This window comes from Onychomys torridus, chromosome X, assembly GCF_903995425.1.
Source record: "Onychomys torridus chromosome X, mOncTor1.1, whole genome shotgun sequence".
In the NCBI taxonomy this organism is placed as follows: Eukaryota; Metazoa; Chordata; class Mammalia; order Rodentia; family Cricetidae; genus Onychomys; species Onychomys torridus.
The window spans coordinates 124,482,220-124,501,057 of NC_050466.1; the positions used below are offsets into that span (position 1 = coordinate 124,482,220).

Sequence of the window (18,838 nt, forward strand, 5' to 3'; positions counted from 1 at the left end):
GGACCCCACACCAGTGCCATAGCAGATATTTACATTACAATTCATAACAGTGGAAAAATTATAGTTATGAAATGGCGACAAAAATAACTTTATGGTTGGGGGTCACCACATGAGGAACTATATTCAAGGGTCGCAGCATTAGGAAGGTTGAGAACCACTGCATGAAGGTTTTATGAAAATGTTTAATAAATCATTTTAAAAATCAACAATCAACTATACAAATCACTTTAGTCGCATTTTCAAGTCATATTATTTGTAAGTAAATTAAAAATCAACTAAAGATAATTTGCCCACAGTTTTATCTACCAAACATTTAACCATACAATTATAAAATTTCAACAGATTAAACAGATAAGAATACCTGCTATACTTTAAAAGCTATTTCTAAATAAACGTTGCATCACCAAGATTTTTATGAAAGGGTGGAGTGTTTTATGAAAAAAAAATTCACATATTATAGACATTCTGAATTTGAAACATGAGAATGCTCACATCCTAAGTGATACTTGGCAAATAAAATTAAACTTTAAGGAGATGCATTACAATCTAATTTGCTTGACAACTTAACTTTAAAACTTACAAAATGTTAGTATTTTAAGACAATAAATGAGCTTAGATTAGCTAACAAGATCTCTTGCTATCAGATAATCTGAAGCACCATGATATAATATATATACGATATATATATATACATACACACACATATGAGATATATATTGCTCCTCTGATCAGTCTCACATTGTTAAACTGAAAACAATGGGCATTTTAACCAATACCAAATGATCTGTATAAACAAACTTAAAACTCAGTTATTAAAATAAAATAAAAACCTTGGAGAATGTGTGTGCACGCATGTTTGTGTCTGTGTGTGCACTCACATATGTTCTTGCACATGTATCTGTGTGTATAAAAAAGCACAGATATGCTCACACACACTCCCCTTCACCAACACAGACATACAACCAGTTATTGTTTTTCTTTAAAGTATTTCATGATTACAACTCATCTCTGAGAGTGTCTCTCACAAGATTAGCCAAACCTGTTTATTTCATCACCTGGAGAAGCATTAACTCCTGAAGTCGCCATTCTGCCAGCCTCTTCCCAGCTTTTCCCAGCAAAGCAAGCACCCCAGCAGCCATGGTGAAGGTACTCGTCCATGCACTAGCAAGAGCTCCCTCCCTCCCAATGCCTTCAACAGATCCCCAGCATGCATCAGATCTTGTATCTAGGTCATAGTTTAATATAATTGGGATCCTATCTCTCTCTGTATGTTGAAATATGGAGATTTAGGAGCCAATGTTATTGCCTACACACTTCACAGCTATACTGCGTAGGACTAGATGTCTAGTACTCATTCCAAGTGATAAGAGACACAACTGATTTTTAAATATGTATTTTTCAGCTGGTAATTGACTATGTAATTTAATCAAAAGTTTTAAGGAACTTGGAAAAGAAATTTATTAGAAGGTGGCACCACCTACTGGCCAAGCATAATATTACAATCCAAGTTCACTAACTATAGTGAAAAGAGAAAAAGAACCTGGGAGTTCAGTATTTGGAAAGAACAGAAATGGTTTGAGGCTGTAAAAGCAGAGCAGGTAGCACAAAGATGATGTCAGAGTTCTAGAATGGCAGCTAAGGAGTAACTTCTACAGGTTCCTGTACACAAAGTCTTGCTGCCAAAAGACGTGACCTACTGTGTAGACTTTCTTATGTCCATAAAGCCTTTGGTTCACTGCGAGTTTTTTCTCTGTTGGAACGTATTAGTTTTAATTTTAACACATGCTAACCAAAAATAAACAGTTTCAGAACCCAACTTTAAAGTTGTTATGTTTATGTTATGTAAAAACTGTTTTTTATCAAAATAAGAAATACAGTCTGTTGTTTATAAGCTATTCATCTCCTGTTACCTTACATATTTATTATAAAAAGTTTCGCAACTGATGGACAGTTGTCAAGCATTGAGTGTAGACTTAAAGAAAATCCCTGTAACCAGTAATATTTCCCACAGGAATGCTTTTGTGTTACAGGTAGAATTTTGCAACTAAGTAGTTAAAACAAAACACACACACACACACACACACACACACACACACACACACACACACACACACACACACCCTACCACCTGCCCTCTTTATTTGATAGAGGTGGAGGCAGTTTAACAGGCTGATTCTTAGCCAATATTGTTTTCCAGTACTTTCTACTGCTAAAAATTATGCAGCATAGTCTTAAACTATTTCTTATAAACAGGCCAAATACATCTTCAGTTTAGCTGCCTAAACATACTGATGTATAATTCTGTCATTTTTTAAAGAACATTTTGATCTTTAATGTTACATATATCTTATGAGTAAGACTAAAGAATTCGCTGGGCAGTAGTGGTGCACACCTTTGATCCCAGCATTTGGGAAAGAGAGGCAGGTAGATCTCTTGAGTTCAATCAAGGTCAGCCTGCTCTATAGAATGAGTTCCAGGAGAGCCAGGACTACACAGAGAAACTCTGTCTCAAAAACAAACCACAACAGCTAAAACACAAATCTGTTAAAATCTCATGGCCAATCAATGAGAGTAAAGGAGAAAAGGGAACAAAGAAGAATTCCCTAAGTACACTTTAACAGTTCATTATGAGTGCTTCCAACATGTAAAAACTAATGAATTCCCGACTGAGAAAAGAAATCATACAAAGTCAAATACTGAAAAAAAAAACATGGAAATATATTCCGAATGCCACCATTTCCATGTTAAGGTCAGGAATATATTATACTGCACTCTGTTCTTTCTTCTTACATTCACTTCACTTATCTGGCCCATGTCTCACAAAGGTGAGTGAGGCAAAGGCAGTAAGAAAATTGTTTTTATTTTGAAATCTATTCTGAGATAGCTGGAGCAAAGTTATGATAACTGATGGAGAGCCTCCAAATTGCCACGGGGCACTACCTGGATACTCTTGAAAATAACTGGCCAGGTGTTTTGCCAACTCACTGTCCATCCCTACTCTTCACCTTCAGAGTATTTTTTCTGCCAAAGCCTAGATGGGCTACACTTGGATTGGCCAAGATCAATTGTAGCAGGCCAGTTGCTATTAATACATACCTGTGTATGTAGGTATATATGCATGAGAACAGTATAGTACTTTCCAGAGAGATAACTACAGAGGCTTGAGATATTGATTGACCCAATGGTAACAGTCTATTTTCCAAAGGAAAAGCTAAGCTTACTGATATTTGTCAATCATGCAGTAGCACAGAGCCTGAGGAAACTGGATTCACAGATAGCTATTTCTAGCCTCATCTGTGGCCATGTTGAAGATTCTTCTAATACAAACTAACAAGTGGCCATTAAGTCTTTTGAATTTCTTCATGCTTGGAAATCAGTCATTAGCACAGAAAAGCTACTCCATCTTCTGCTTCAAATTCATAACTTAGTACAACGAAATCCCTTCTTAAAAGACCAGAAATACTAGAGAGGCCACATCAGAGCTGCTGAGCTGTGTCAAGTCTGAAACAAACGAGCCTGTCATTTCTCATCTGTAAAAGGTGGATTCAGATTTGAACACATCAGAGGCTAGCTCAGTTTTAAGAAAAAGGGTAATGACACAGAGGTGTTTTGTTGCCAGAGATGAGTGTTAAAGCACCCATACCATTTACTGTCATTGCCATTTACAAAATAAAAGTGCATGCTTACCTCTCAGAAATGAGACTGCTATATCCTTTACATCGAAAATGGCTAGCATTCAAGAGAATGCATGCCTACTGTTCCCTTTTGCCAAGCTTCAGAGTGGACAGGTAAAAATTTGTCCACTAGCTAGCACTGGCCTAAAAATCAGAGTCTCACACGTGATTTGAAGCGCTCTGCGGCATTTGTTTGACTCTCCACAGCATGGTCCAGAAATGAACACCTCAGTGAAGACAACGCTGGCATTTCAGTTTATGCACACCAGACAGCTACTTATTATCAGTTTGAGGGGTAGCCACACTGGGACCAGAAGCTTCCATTTCTGAAATGTGCCTAAGTGGCTACAACAAATCAGTGACTGTGTGCTTGCTCTCCAGACATTTTACAGAAAAGGGAGCTGTCCAGCCTGCCAAAAATAGCTCGGACACCTCAGTACTCAAAAACTGGAACTCTCATTTTGGGGACATGCCTCCGAGAAAGGATTTAGTCCTCCCTTTCTACAATTGAAATTCTAGAAGTTGCATAAAGTAAGTATGTTTCCCCATTTTATTTTTCCAAATACTGCTTTTTTTAACATCATAGATACTAGTAAGGTTTCTTCCTTCAGAGCCTCAAAAACGTGAATACAAGTATACATTTTAATTCCTGAAGGACACATACTTACAGATTTCTTCTTTCCCTTTTAAGAGGAACAGGAATATCTCCCGTGATAGGATTCTGCAGTGAGAGACAACATTTATGAGTACTGTGACATGGTATATGAATCCTTGCCAAAGAAAAACCAGGTGACAGCTCACATCTTCTATGCATCTTAGCTCAGGATAAGCCAAACTAAAGGCAAACTAAGATGAGCGCCTGATTCCAAGTAGTAACATTAGGAGTTCAGGTAAATTCATTGAGCGGGACTCACTCAAAAAATGACAGCAGCCAGGCTGGGCAGTGGTGGCGCACGCCTTTAATCCCAGCACTCAGAAGGCAGAGGCAGGTGGATCTCTGTGAGTTTGAGGCCAGCCTGGTCTACAGAGCAAGATCCAGGACAGGCTCCAAAGCTACACAGAGAAACACTGTCAGAGGTGGGGGTATGGGGATGGGGTGACAGCAGCCAAAACCCTGAGAAAATGCCAAGGGCAGAAATCAAGTTCTTAGTGGTTTGTTTGCACTTTGGATTCCTTCATTAGCAAAGCAGCTGCTGTTAACTGGAACCATTAGTTTTCTGCTGTGACACTCTCAATATGAAGGAAAGAATGGTTTTTAAGGGAACATGGAAGCAACCAGTGGTCACTTTTTCCAATTTAAACTAATCACAGTATGGGTCTACCTACATAAAAGGCAAGCTATTTGAGATTCTCTTATTTTGCCCTAGTTATTAACATGGGGGCAGCAATGCATGTACATATTAAAATAAAGTCCAAAGAGTTCACAAGGTGAATGTCGTAGAAGAAAAACTTCATTTTTATATACAAATCACATAATTCCCTCATAGAAAATCCTGGTAACTATAATATAATAGTAATAATAACAATACCCAACCATAAAATAATTTAAAGATTTGTAGGTGGCAGGAAGATGTAGGAGGAATGGGGTGGGGGAATACATTAAAAACTACCCACTACACTGCTTAACCTAGAAAATGATTCCATCAATAAATATTTGCAAATACTTCATCCTGGATACTCAGAAGCAGCAGCTGGGAATGTCAGTACCCATCAGAGCGTTCTAGGCGGATGAGCACTTCGGCTTTAACCCCTTGCTCACGTCCAGGACCAAACCGGCTGTGCTAAAGCAACTCTCAGTACAAACGGATATGGCTTAGGGGTTAAGAGCACTCGCTGCTCTTGCAGAGAACCTGGGCTCAGCTCCCAGCACCCATGTGGTGGCTCACAACCATCTGTAACTCCAGTTGCGGGTGATCCAATACCCTCTTCGGACCTTCAAAGGCACCAGCCATGTACATGGTAGACAAACACACATCCAGGCGAAACACTCATACAGATAAAGTAAGTATAGTTTTAAACATTCAAAAGGGGGAGAAAATATTTCTTAATGCCTACAACTTTAAAAGCCATTTCGTTCATCATAAGAAAAGGGAACTGAAGATGTAGCTGTATGGTAGAACCTGTGCTTAACATATGTGGCATTGGGTTTGATTCAAAACCGGAGTCGGTCGTGTGAGGAATTCTGAATGCTTGTGAAAACACCCCAAGTCTCGTGACCCATTTCTTCAAAAACACCAACTTGTTCCTGGAATGTGTTTTCATGCTCCTCCCAGGTGTAGTGGATAGGAGTGAGCTGACTTGAGCTGTTATTATTCATTGGCCTCTATGGAGAAAGATGTTTTTGCCACATGTGACTTGTCCTTGTGATTGAATGCCTTACTCATATGATTCTTTACCTTGCGCCGCTTTTTGTTTTGTTTTGTTTTGTTTTTTCGAGACAGGGTTTCTCCGTGTAATTTTGGTGCCTGTCCTGGATCTTGCTCTGTAGACCAGGCTGGCCTCGAACTCACAGATCCGCCTGCCTCTGCCTCCCGAGTGCTGGGATTAAAGGCGTGTGCCACCAACACCCGGCACTCATATGATCCTTAACCCTGAAGAGTAAAAATTGCCTGATGCTCTGATTTAAAGTTGGCTATTGCATGAGACCACCCAGTTTTTCAGCCCAGGTTTAGGATCCCAGCAACTAGGGTGGCAACGCCTAGCACCAAATAGGAAAATGAAGAAAACAATGGCTACCCAGCAGAGGAAAGGAAACCAAGTCTCATTTTCTAATCTAGCCAACCAGAGTTTCCTACCCAACAGAACTAATCTACAACACTCCCAGTCTCCCTCTGCAAAACAGCACCCCCCCACCTCAGTCATTCTAGGCAAATAAATTGAGACATAATGTAATACAGAAAACCTAAGCAGATTATCACAAGCAGGTTCAATTTAGACTATCAGAAACGGGGATGATTTTGCTAAAATTATAAAGCAAACCTTACTCAGAATTTTTTCATGAATGTACAAGTGTTTTTAATATAAGGTGTTGGGAGCCATGCAACCTAGTTTCAGACCAGTATATGAGTGCTTGTCCAATGGGTCTCCAGATGAAGCAAAAGCCATGGAGACAGCATCACTTGGCAAGAATCCCTGGGCTTCTGGACAGCGCAGAGTACTGCTGGGACCATGCAGCCTGTACACTCTCTTCTCTCTTATAATTGATGATTCTCTTGACGGTTTTAGTGTCATTTTGTCAATCATGCATTGGACACATGTGATCATTCCCGGAAAACCCATTTTTTCTCGAATATTTTCCCTTAAAATTCTTTGGGAGCTGATGCTTTTCTCGGGTTTCTTGTCTGGGGAAGCCAGCTGTCACTCCAGACCATGGGAGCTGTTCTGATTCAGGCTGACAGGATCGGAGGCAGATCACTCCTATTTCTGTAAATATGTTTTGAATGAGGTTGTTGTTCTTGAAAATGTGTGCCTGTGTCAATCACCTTTCCAGTTTTATAAAGACAGGATGTACCTGGCTCGGAATTTGGCCAAGCTAACAAAATGATAAGGGTTGTTTTGAGTTTAAAGACGTTTCGATGTCACAGTTGGGGAAAACACATTTGACATTTGTTTTTGCTAGAAGTTAACATTAGAGGATGGGAAAAACCTTGTTTGTTAGTATGGTAAAACATGCTTGTTTGTAATGTATAAAGAAAGCAGGCTGGAGCTATTTGTGTGAAACTCATCCGGTAGTCGGACAATTCATTTCTTCAAGCTGACGCCCCTTTCCTGTGTTTTGACCTGAACACAGGCTGAGGCTGGACCGCAGCAGTAGGAAGCTGAAAAGTCTTAGCTTAGAAAAAGTTTCACACACTGACAGCAGGTAATACAGTTTGTTTCTTCTATGGAATAATAACGGTAGCATGGAAAAATACGGTGACAAAGACGGACAATTATGGAAGAAACAGAACTGAGAAGTTCTAATTCCCCAAATACAAAGGCGAAAACCACAGCCATAAAGCTAAGGAGAGAGCGGAGTTAACTAATGAATTTTTCCAAAGGAGCTCCCCAAGCATTACAAATACATGGAAGTGTAGTTAAACTTCAGATAACCTCATAGTTGGGAACAGACTTCAAAAACAAACCATTACAGAGTGAGTCCCCTCTGTAAGTAAATGTGTCTCTTAACCAATCATTTTAAAACATTCTTTGAAAAGTCAAGTAAATAGCATCTGTGATAGCATCTGTTGGAAATGTTCCAGGCATGAGTTGCTGCTCTCCTGTACTTAATATCTCAAGCATCAATGTTAAGTTGAAAATAGGAGGTTTCAGAGATGAGTGGAAAAATATCAAGAAAATCAGCACATTGTGTTCAAACCTCAAAGTGAATTCGAGCTGGGCTAATACAAAACAATTTCCTTAGCAATAATGGTGTTTTATACATCTTATTAAACAGATAATCTTCTAGTGATAAGTGCTTGTGAATAAAAATCCTCCTGTACTGGAACACAGCTTCAAACTTTAAATATTGATCTCCAAACCAATTATGGTTCCTTTACACATGCATGTTTGAGTTTTACATAATCACAGCATTTACGTCAAATATTAAATCTAGCTGTTTTAATATTTGTATGCTTTTGTATTTTCATGCAAATTTAGTGTTTTCAATAAAATAAGAAATGTAGCCATGCAGTGTTGGCACACGCCTTTATTCCAGCACTTAGGAGGCAGAGACAAGGGGATCTCTGTGAGTTAGTTCGAGGCCAGCCTAGTCTACAGATCGAGTTCCAGGATAGGCTCAGCTACAGAGAAACACTATCTTGAAACTCCCCACAAAAAATGAATGGAAATGTATAGTTGGAAGTCCAGGGGTGGTGAAAGGCTCTTACTGCTCCTGCAGAGGACCTGAGTTTGGTTTCCAGAACCCACAGTGGGTGGATTACAACTGCCTGTAACTACAGTTGCGGGTGACTAACAATGTCCTCTTCTGGACTACACAAGCACTGCCCACACCCACAAACTGATGAATGCCAGCACCAACAGGAAAAACTGGGAAGTTTAAACTGGATATTGAATGGTGTCAAAGTATCCACTCAAATATGTATTGATAAAATATAATATAAACACTAATGTTTGCTATAAATATAAAAACAAAAGCCAGGCATGGCGGAATATGCTTTATGGAGGTTGGTTGAGGCAGGTGGATCTCTGTGAGTTCAAGACAAGCCTGGTCTACATGGCAAGTTCCAGGTTAGCCAGGGATACATAGTGAGAACCTGCCTCAAACAAACAAAAGAATAAAAATAAAAACATTACCCTAGAAAATCCCAGTTGACACTACCTTAATTGATCACAGCTACCTTCACTAGTTACAGGAACTATCACCATGCCATAAGTTCTCACCTGATAGAGAATTTCATTTCCATGGTGTTCTGAGAAATAACAAACTGTCATGGATAAAACACTGGAGAGGTCCAAACTGAGAACATTCAATGAGGAAATGAAGAATACCATCTACAAAATGATCAACTTTGGGAAGCTGGAGATGTATCTCAGTGGTGCATAACTTGCCTTCCAAGCATAAGGCGCTAGATCCAATCCCTAGCATAGAGAATGTTTTACAAGACATTTTTGTGGTAACAAGAGAGTAAGAGAGAACAAGGCAAGAACAAGATTCAAGACTATAAACTAAAGCAGAGAAAGATTAGCAGAGACGCTGCTTTCTGATCAGGTTGGTAGAGTATACCAACTTTAACTGTGTTGATGACTATACTATTGTATGCAAGATGTTTATATTGCCATCGACCCATACATTAGACATTTTTGTCACTACCTAAAGAGGATTCAGAAAATAAACAGGCTCTCTAACAAACAAGATGCCACTTCATGTTCCCAGAAATAATCTATCAGTGTGCTCCTTTCCCCATATCCTCTGACACTGAACCAAACTGTGTATGTTCTAAAGAAGTGTTCATTCAACACTTCATTTTGTTTTATATTAGGTTTTCGTTTCGCCCAATTTTCTATTTCTACTTAGGTATTCATTGTTGACTCATCAGGAGTCCTTTGCATATTAAGGAAATAGTCTTTTCTGTCTGAAATACTGTAAATGTTTTTCTCACCATAGCTTTTCTTTTCTTTTTTAAACTTTTATTCTTTTTCTAATACATTGCATCCCAACCATAGTTTCCCGTCTTCATTCCTCTCAGTCTCTTCCCATACCTCCCCTCTCCCCCAGATCTACGCCTTCTCCTCCGTTTCCCTTAATAAAAAGGGAGCAGGCCTCCCAGGGATATCCACCAAAAAAAGGTCCTACAAGATACAATAACACTGGACACAAACCCTCATTTCAAGGCTGGACAAGGTAACCCAGTAGGAGAAAAAGGGTCCAAAGCCCAGGCAAGAGAGACATGCCCACATACTCCCACCAGGCTACACTACTGTAAGTTATGTGCAGAGGGCCTAGTGAAGGGTCCGTGTTTATCGCTTCTGTCTCTGTGAGCCCCCATGAGCCCTGCTTAGCTGATTCTATGCGCCTTGTTCTGGTAGTGTCCTTGACTCCTCTGGCTCCTACAATCCTTCCTCCCTGTCTGCTGCAGGGTTCCTCTGGCTCCACCTAGTGTTTGGCTGTAGGTCTCTGTATCTGCTCCCATCAGTTTTAGGTTTTCTTTTCACCTTAGGTACTTTTTGGACAAAGGTGATTTTTTTTTCCCTAAGTAGTAAGATATCTCCTTTGTGATTTCCAGGTCATCTTCTCATTTCAAGAATGAAATTATAAAATTCTTCTCTGTATTTCCAGATCAAGATTACCAAGCCCAATATGTATCTTTTGGGGATAACAACATGAATGTGGGTAGTGAATCTATTGATATATACTACAAACTGCTTTGAAGAACTGTATCTACAGTTCTATAAGTAGTGCAAAATATTGTACAATAAAATAGATACAATACTTTGTTACTTTAATAAGCAAAAAAGCATCTACTTGTACCATGCCCCAAAGAAACCATTTATTACCTGAAAAACTGTTCAGATTCCCATTTTAGGAAAAGCTCTTGTTTTACAGACTTGACTTCATGGCCTTTCTACCCAGAATTGTGGTGCAAAGCTACCTTTACTAGGAATAACTTCATGGACACAAGTTAAAACGTCTGCTCCTCTTCGAATTCCTAAAGCTCTTCTCCCATAGTCCTTAAGTTGAATGATATTGCCCTGTGTTCTAATCTAAAGTGCAAGAGCCAGGTCTTATGAACACTGTGTCTCACTGTCTTGTAAATAGCATCAATTATTTCATATGACAAATAATGGAAACTAACTCCTGGTGGGAACCTGCTGTGGATATGGCTCTGTGTAAATAAAGTTCTGATTGGCCAGTGGCCAGGCAGGAAGTATAGGCGGGACAAGAGAGAAGAGAATTCTGGGAAGTAGAAGGCTGGGGAGAGACACCGCCAGCCGCTGCCATGGAAAGCAACATGTAAAGACACTGGTAAGCCACAAGCCATGTGGCAAAGTATAGACTAACAGAAATGGGTTAATTTAAGATAGAAAAGGTAGATAACAAGCAGCCTGCCACGGTCATACAGTTTATAAGCAATATAAGTCTCTGTGTGTTTACTTGGTTGGGTCTGAGCGACTGTGGGACTGGCGGGCAAGAGAGATTTGTCCTGACTGTGGGCCAGGCAGAAAAACTCTAACTACAGGAACCATTACTTTTCCCTCACACTTCACATCAACCTTCATTTGTTTGAAACTATTTTTCAGTTCGGATTTTTTTTTTACATTCTATTCAACAGACATTTTGAAAACATACTTAAGATAATAAAAGGTTACTGTTATATTTTAGAAAAATGAAAACTCATTTTAACTAAACAAAATCTTTAGTGTTGACCGACAAATTTTATTTTTCATGCTGAAAAAATATATATGTATTGCATATCATGGCAAAGTCAGTATTTCTTTGCATGGTTCAATCTGCAGTAAATAAAATTTGCGTTTATCAACTCTAAGCCAATGCTAGAGCTGCATCTATATTATCTCAGCACTACTGACAGTCTACTTTCAAGGCCAAAAGAAACACATCCTAGCTATTACTACCCATTATTTTACATGATTTCTCCCCCAACTAAATAGTACAGAGCTAGATACAGATTTGTCTAAGCTACAAAGCAAGTTCCAGACTTCAACTGTGACAAGAAGATAACTTTCTTGTAGACAAACTCCACTCCTTACAAACAATGTTAGTGACTTCAGAGACAAATAATACACTCTTTCTATGTAGCCCAAGCTAGCCTCAGACGTGGCACTCCTAATGCCCCAGCCTTCTGAGTGCTGGGATTACTGGCCACACAACACGTACAAAAAATATTAGAATAGAAGTGAACTCAGCTTTAAAAAGGGAATTCATCAAGGAGTATTATGCTAAGGCATAGAAATATGCTACGTCAGGCACAGAAGTACCAAATGAGACACTACTTACATACAGAATCAAAAAAAGCCACATTTATAGACACAGAGTATAGACCAGTGCTTTAGTAGGATCTGAGGGAGAAATAAGGTAGTAGTAGTCAAAGAACCCAAAGTTTCAGTTACACAAGATAATTCCTAGAGATCTATTCTGCAATATGGTGACTCCAGATAACAATATTCACTGAAAAAATTTGTAGAAAGAACTTTTGTGAAACATTCCAGTCAGCCATATGCAAATAAGATGAGAGGAAAATTCAGGGGGTGTGGGATTATGCAGACTGTGATGACAATTTTGTGGTAAACATTTATCTGTAAACTTACTAAACTGTACATATTAAATATGTTCAACTTTTATATCAACCATGCCTCAGAAACCTTAAAAGATGGGCTATTAAGTACTGTCCATTTGTAGAACAATTGTTGTGTAGCTATAGCCGCCGTCTAGCCTACAGTGAATCCAAATGCACATTTGCAGCAAGGAGGATGCCAAACAAGTCTACTCATTTCTCTTTCAAAAGTCTGTAGAGCACACTTTCCTTTAGACAGCAGTTTTAGACTCTGAGAGACCACCTTACACCTGTCAGAATGGCTAAGATCAAAACACAGAAGACACCTTATGTTGGAGAGCATGTGGAGCAAGGGGAACTCTCCTCCACTGCTGGTGGGAATGCAAGCTGTATAACCACTGTGGAAATCAGTATGGTGGTTTCTCAGAAAATTGGGAATCAATCTACCTCAAGACCCAGCCATACCACTCTTGGGCATATACCCAAGGAATGCTCAATCATACCACAAAGATACATGCTCAACTATGTTCATATCAGCATTGTTTGTAATAGCCAGAACCTGGAAACAACCTAGATGCCCTTCAACTGAAGAATGGATAAAGAAAATATGGTACATATACACAATGGAATACTACTCAGCAGAGAAAAACAGTGACATCATGAGGTTTGCAGGCAAATGGATGGATCTAGAAAAAGATCATCCTGAGTGAGGTAACCCAGACTCAGAAAGACAAACATGGTATGTACTCACTCGTAAGTGGATACTAGATGTAGAGGAAAGGATAACCAGACTGCAACTCACAGAACTAGGGAGGCTACACAGTAGGGGGGACCCTAGGATGAATGTGGCTATAAATTTTGGTTTTACTCAATAACTGGGCAAGCCTCAGTGAAACATTTCACTATTAGGATAAGAATTTGTACTGTATCAAGCTGATAATAGAAAAAAAAATAAATTTAAAAAAAAAAAAAAGACAGCAGTTTTACTTGAGGGAGCTTTCCTTGTTCTGCTATCAGTGGCAGATCTAGTATGACTGCTTTTAAGCGCCCGCTAGGTGACAGAAGCTTTGAAGAGATGAACACGGCCATCACTTCACAGCACCAACTCAATTATCTTAGACAGTAAACTGCAGAACAGCAGACACTGGGCTGCCCAGAAGTGTGCCAAGACTACGGATGGATGAGTCTGGACTTCCCAGGCTTTCGTGTGAAATATTAAAGAGCTGACTAATACTTCAAGGAATTGCTTGTTACTTAAGAGATCTGATGAGAAACTAGTACAATCATGACTTTCCACAAAATTTGTGGGTTTTTTTTAATCAAGAAGTTATAAAAAGTCACACACACACACACACACACACACACACACACACACACACACACAACGTGTCTAAATAGGTGTGATCACAGAAGTGACTAACATAATGAGTGTTTGTGGAGTAATACTTTTAGGAAAATGTTTGCAAATGTTTACTAAAACAGGTAAGAAGAGTACATTATAGTTTCAGCAAAAGTAGGGCCAAAAAAAAAAAAAAAAGAAATTGGTGCCATCAAAGTCAGACAAGAGGACCTTTATATAGTGTTTAAAAGGGCAGAAATTCACCAGGTATGGTGACATGTGCCTTTAGTCCCAGCACTCGAGGAGGCAGATCTCTAAGTTCAAGTCCAGCCTGGTCTACATAGTGAGTTCCAGGACAGTCAGGTCTACACAGAGAAACCCTGTCTCAAAAACAGAAAAAAGGTTAAAAAAAAAGAACAGTAAAAGATATTAAGTGTATAAATTGGCACATGTTAGAAAGGAATTTGGCAATGTGTGGCAACAACAGGCCTTAAGTCATTTTTCAGTGCTTATTAACTTACGACTATACTTCCCGGAATGTGTCTGTCTCTGTCTCTGTCTCTGTCTCTCTTTTGTTGTTATGGGGTTTTTTTGTTGTTTTTTGAGACAGGGTTTCTCTGTGTAGCTTTTGCGCCTTTCCTGGATCTCGCTCTGTAGACCAGGCTGGCCTCGAACTCACAAAGATCGGCCTGCTTCTACCTCCTAAGTGCTGGGATTAAAGGTGTGCGCCACCACCGCTCAGCCCGGAATGTCTTTAGGAAATAATGAGATGGAGATACACACATAAAAAAGAAAGTGAAATACAGCCACCACTGTGGTAGATATAGGAAAATTAGCAAAGACCTCAAAGGGAGACTGGGCAAATAGTACTATACTTGTGATATCAAATACTTACCAATCACCAAATGCACCAAATGTTAAAGAACAGTGTGTGTGGAGATGAGAAAAGATCCAAAGACATACATATGAAGTAAAACTGGCTTACCAAGAACTTCAAGTGCAGCACCCCAAAATGGAAATACCTAGAGATTGTGGCTTTTTAAATTTTTAACCCTAAAGTTTCCTACATTTTTTAAGGCTTCCACAGAGAATGTGTTCCTTGTATCCCTAACAGGGTAGAAACATGCTAACAATCTTTCTGTTTTTTCTAATGTATGCTGACAGGTGTGCGTGCTGACAAGTGACAATATGTCCCCAAAGTGTCTGACCCTACTCAAGGGAGTAAGTGATACTTAAAAGAGCAAAGATGACTTTGTATTTTTTTCGTGTGTGTGTGTGTGTGTGTGTGTGTGTGTGTGTGTGTGTGTGTGTTTAAGGCAGGGTTTCTCTGTGTAGTCCTGAATATCCTACAACTCATTTTGTAGACCAGACTGCCCTCAAACTCAGAGAGATCTGCCTGCCTCTGCCTCCTGAGTGCTGGGATTAAAGGTGTGGACCACCACTGCCCAGTGAATACTCCCATCTTTAAACCAGATTCAAAGTCAAGTAAACAGATTCTTTCTTTCTTTCTTTCTTTCTTTCTTTTAAACCGGAGCTGAGGACCGAACCCAGGGCCTTGTGCTTGCTAAGCAAGCACTCTACCATTGAGCTAAATTCCCAATCCCCAGATTATTTCCTATTGCAACTATAATACTGTTTGCTAAGACTAAGGACCCTTGCCATTCACCATGCTAAAATGGGAATAACAAAGGCACAAGGTGGCTGCAATTCTGTGGAGGAGTCTGTCAGCTGCCTTGGTTCCCTCTCTTAGCACAAATAAACAAATAATAGCAAAAAAGAAAAAAGAAAAAAACCCTACTGTTCTGGTTCCATATGAGTCACCCCCAAAAATAGTTTACCACTAACTGAAGAGATGGTATCAAAAAACCAAGACTCATTGAGCATCCCACACAATCAAAAGTGTAAATCGTTTCTGTGGATACCAGTTCCATTCACCTTTCCTATTAAAACAAACAAGAAGACAAGTGTCTAATACTCAACAGGTAGCACATCACACATGCCTTATTCCATACTGAAAACCTTCCTTGTTCAGCAGACTCAGCCCCTCTATCTAGGAAGCCTGTAAGAACTACTCTTTTAATGCCTGTGTGTATGTAGTAAACACAGACTGTTGCTTTCTACACTGGTAATCAGAGGGTCTTTAAAGAGAGGGGATTTCAGCAGTGAACTCTATTAATCCTCTCTTGTTTACATCTGGCCTCTGGGAACAAATATTACCTAACACAGAAAAAATTAGCTAACACAGTCTTGCTTCAGACACTCGATGCAGCTAGGAGACCTTACACAGACATGTGTACTGGCTGACTTCACAAAGCAGGACTCAGAAAAGGCTGAATTTCTTTCCCTCCAAGCTTTCATTTTAAAATATTCCGGGCAACAAGAAAGTATCATTAAGTAATCTCACTTCCTGTAAGGCCAACACATCTATGAAAGTGTCCTGCAATAACCTCGCCGGGCCTAGCGGCAGGAAGTTCACAATACTGACAATTATGAAAGCAATGCACAACAAGAGATTTACTCAAAACGGAATGCACATTCACGTTAAAGGAAACTGCTCCACTGCTTATATGTAACTGCACAGAACCAACATCGAGAGTGGAATAAAATTAGGGTGATCCCATTTCCCAACTTCTCGAGGACTGTCACTGAATTATATATACCTGTCATCCCAGAGAGTAGAATCAAACTTCCCCTCTTAAGATGTCTCTAGTTATCCCCTACGCTGGTCCCCACATACCAAATAAAGATGTATGGCCGCAGTAGCCAAAGCGAGCCTTCACTATATAAAACACTCCCAGGTACACTCTTCTTTGAACCTACAGTCATGTGTGATGCACTAGCTACATGTCATTAACCTCATTCTGTCTCTGTCTCCCCCCAACCCCTTCTCTCTCACACACATACTACAGTCTTCCAAAACCTGCTACTATTTTAGTTTATGTAAAACCGAACACTTGTAATCCAGCTAAAATCTAGAATAACCCATTAACTGCTGACTTCAAATTGAAGTAAATTTCTCATCTCAAAAGCTTATATTTTAAGATAAAATAAATCAGATGCACTAGAAGGAATATTTCCATCTATGGTTAGGTTTTTTTTTTCTTTTTTACATTCACATAGGTCAAAAAGACTATAGTCCTATTTTTGAAAGAGTTCCAATTTAACTTTAAAAATCAGAAAAAATATTGCCAAGTTAATTCTAGCAATCAAATAAAGGTTTTCCCTTTGCAAGTAATGCACATTTGTGCTGCTTTGTAGAAAATATAAGCACCAGTTATAATTTCCCACCTATAATTTTCTGGAAACCTTCGCAATGCACACCAAATAATGCTTGTTTGATGGTTAGCCAATGACAAAAGATTATAAAGCAAATCTGGATGTATAAACTAATGCAGACCCAATAGATGGAGTTGCTGCATACTAACAAACGAGAGAGGAGACGCCCAGTGAGTGCTCCACCCAAGATTAAGGCTCCAACATAACACTCCACCTGCTGAGAGGCGGGCGGGCAGCAATATGCCACCACTAGACAGCCTATCTTCAATTGCTGGAGGGAGGTGACCTCTTAGCTCCAGTTGCCATAACTAGAGAACGGAAAGAACATGACTAGCAAACGCTGTGGGTACAAGTCACTTTCATCCTTCACCTCCTTTCCCAGCACCTATTTTTGCCATGAGCATTCGTTTCCTGGCTTCCTTTAGGTCTTTAGTTAAGCAGTACTGGTAGAAAGCCTTGTTTATGTCATGTGCACTTGACATTGGGCCCCAAAGCGCCCTTGAGCACTGACTTAGAGCTCTAACTTTGTGTTCTCCTGCTTTGGTTCTCCCACTGAAGACGGAGGTCATGCTGGTCTTGATCACCACTGTACCACTCAGACACCATTCAGATGCAGTGCAGGCTCCCAGTAGATTCTCAGTAAGCACTCCTTAAATGAATACTGAGTGAAACTACAAGTCAACTGAAGGAAATCAAGGGAGGATTTCTAAGCTACAGCTTTCATACTAGGTTGAAGTCTGTGCCTCTTCGCCATCTTTATAGGAGTGTTGCTTCTCATACACTGAGAGGCTTTCCATAAAACACAGGAAGTGTCATATTCTTACCAAGTACAAAATATATTCCCTTTTAATGCAAAGAACCATAACTTCAGGGTTGGGGATTTAGCTCAGTGGTAGAGTGCTTACCTAGCAAGTGCAAGGCCCTGGGTTCGATCCTCAGCTCAAAAAAAAAATCATAAAAAAAAGAATCATAACTTCATAAAGCAAACACGATTCTGCTCAGTATGTTTACACTTACTATTAATATCATGTCTCATATCTCAAAGTCTTATTTACCTAGACTATCAGAGCCACACTGTACACCCAGTGTTCAGCTCCCTGAATATCAACTGAAACTTTCAAGTATTAGTGTCTTGAGTAGAGAAAAGAAACAGAAGGGGAAGCCACAAACATAGAAGAACGTACAAGAAAAAGTATTTGAAATGGCGGAAAGTAACTGAAGCAATAGCTGCATGTCTATAAACGGCCACCAGGTGGCATCATTGCCACTAGCTATCCAATACAAAAATGAACCCTGGAGAGAGAACGATCAGGCTGTTTGACAAAGCTGCATAATCTATTTCTATTATATTCATGGGCAACACATTCAAGTTCAAGTTCTCTAGTCACAGGAATATGTCTTAAGGACAATGTCCATCAGAGGCTTGTGTTAGCTCACCTGTAGTTTCATTCAGTATGACACCGGTTATTTTAAGCATTTTATAGACACATTTGTTTACGTTGTGTTTCTATGGAAAATAAAAATCCAGTAGAGAATCTGGATTTCCCTAAAAGATAGGCTGCTGAACATATTTTATATACATTTTTAAAATTTTCCTTTTATAGTTAAATATAACATTTCTGGTTTGTTTCTTTGGTAAACTTCTCATGTCTGCTGTTTTTAATAAAACTTACTCATTCTCCTAAGATACTTTGTCATATCTTCTTCTTTGTTCAGCTAATTCTTTTTTTATTTTTATTTTGTTTGTGTTGGTGTTTGCCTGCATGTGTGTGTGAGGGTTACAAGCAGTTGTGAGCTGCCATGTAACTGAACCCGGG

The 18,838-nt window shown here is 39.4% G+C and overlaps 1 protein-coding gene across 7 annotated transcripts in view; it reads right to left on the minus strand.

The window, feature by feature from the left end:
• Acsl4 (acyl-CoA synthetase long chain family member 4) overlaps positions 1–18,838 on the minus strand; it is a 74,375-nt gene that overhangs the window by 36,358 nt on the left and 19,179 nt on the right. For 4 of the 7 annotated variants that reach the window (XM_036174476.1, XM_036174473.1, XM_036174475.1 and 1 more), the window contains one exon: positions 4,343–4,395. The exons of 1 other annotated variant lie outside the window; for it this stretch is intronic. The gene's annotated coding sequence lies outside the window, so the exon portion shown is untranslated. Of the gene's footprint in view, positions 1–4,338; positions 4,396–18,838 lie in introns of those variants that run through there. 2 more of the 7 variants (XM_036174472.1, XM_036174477.1) reach the window with 2 other exon arrangements.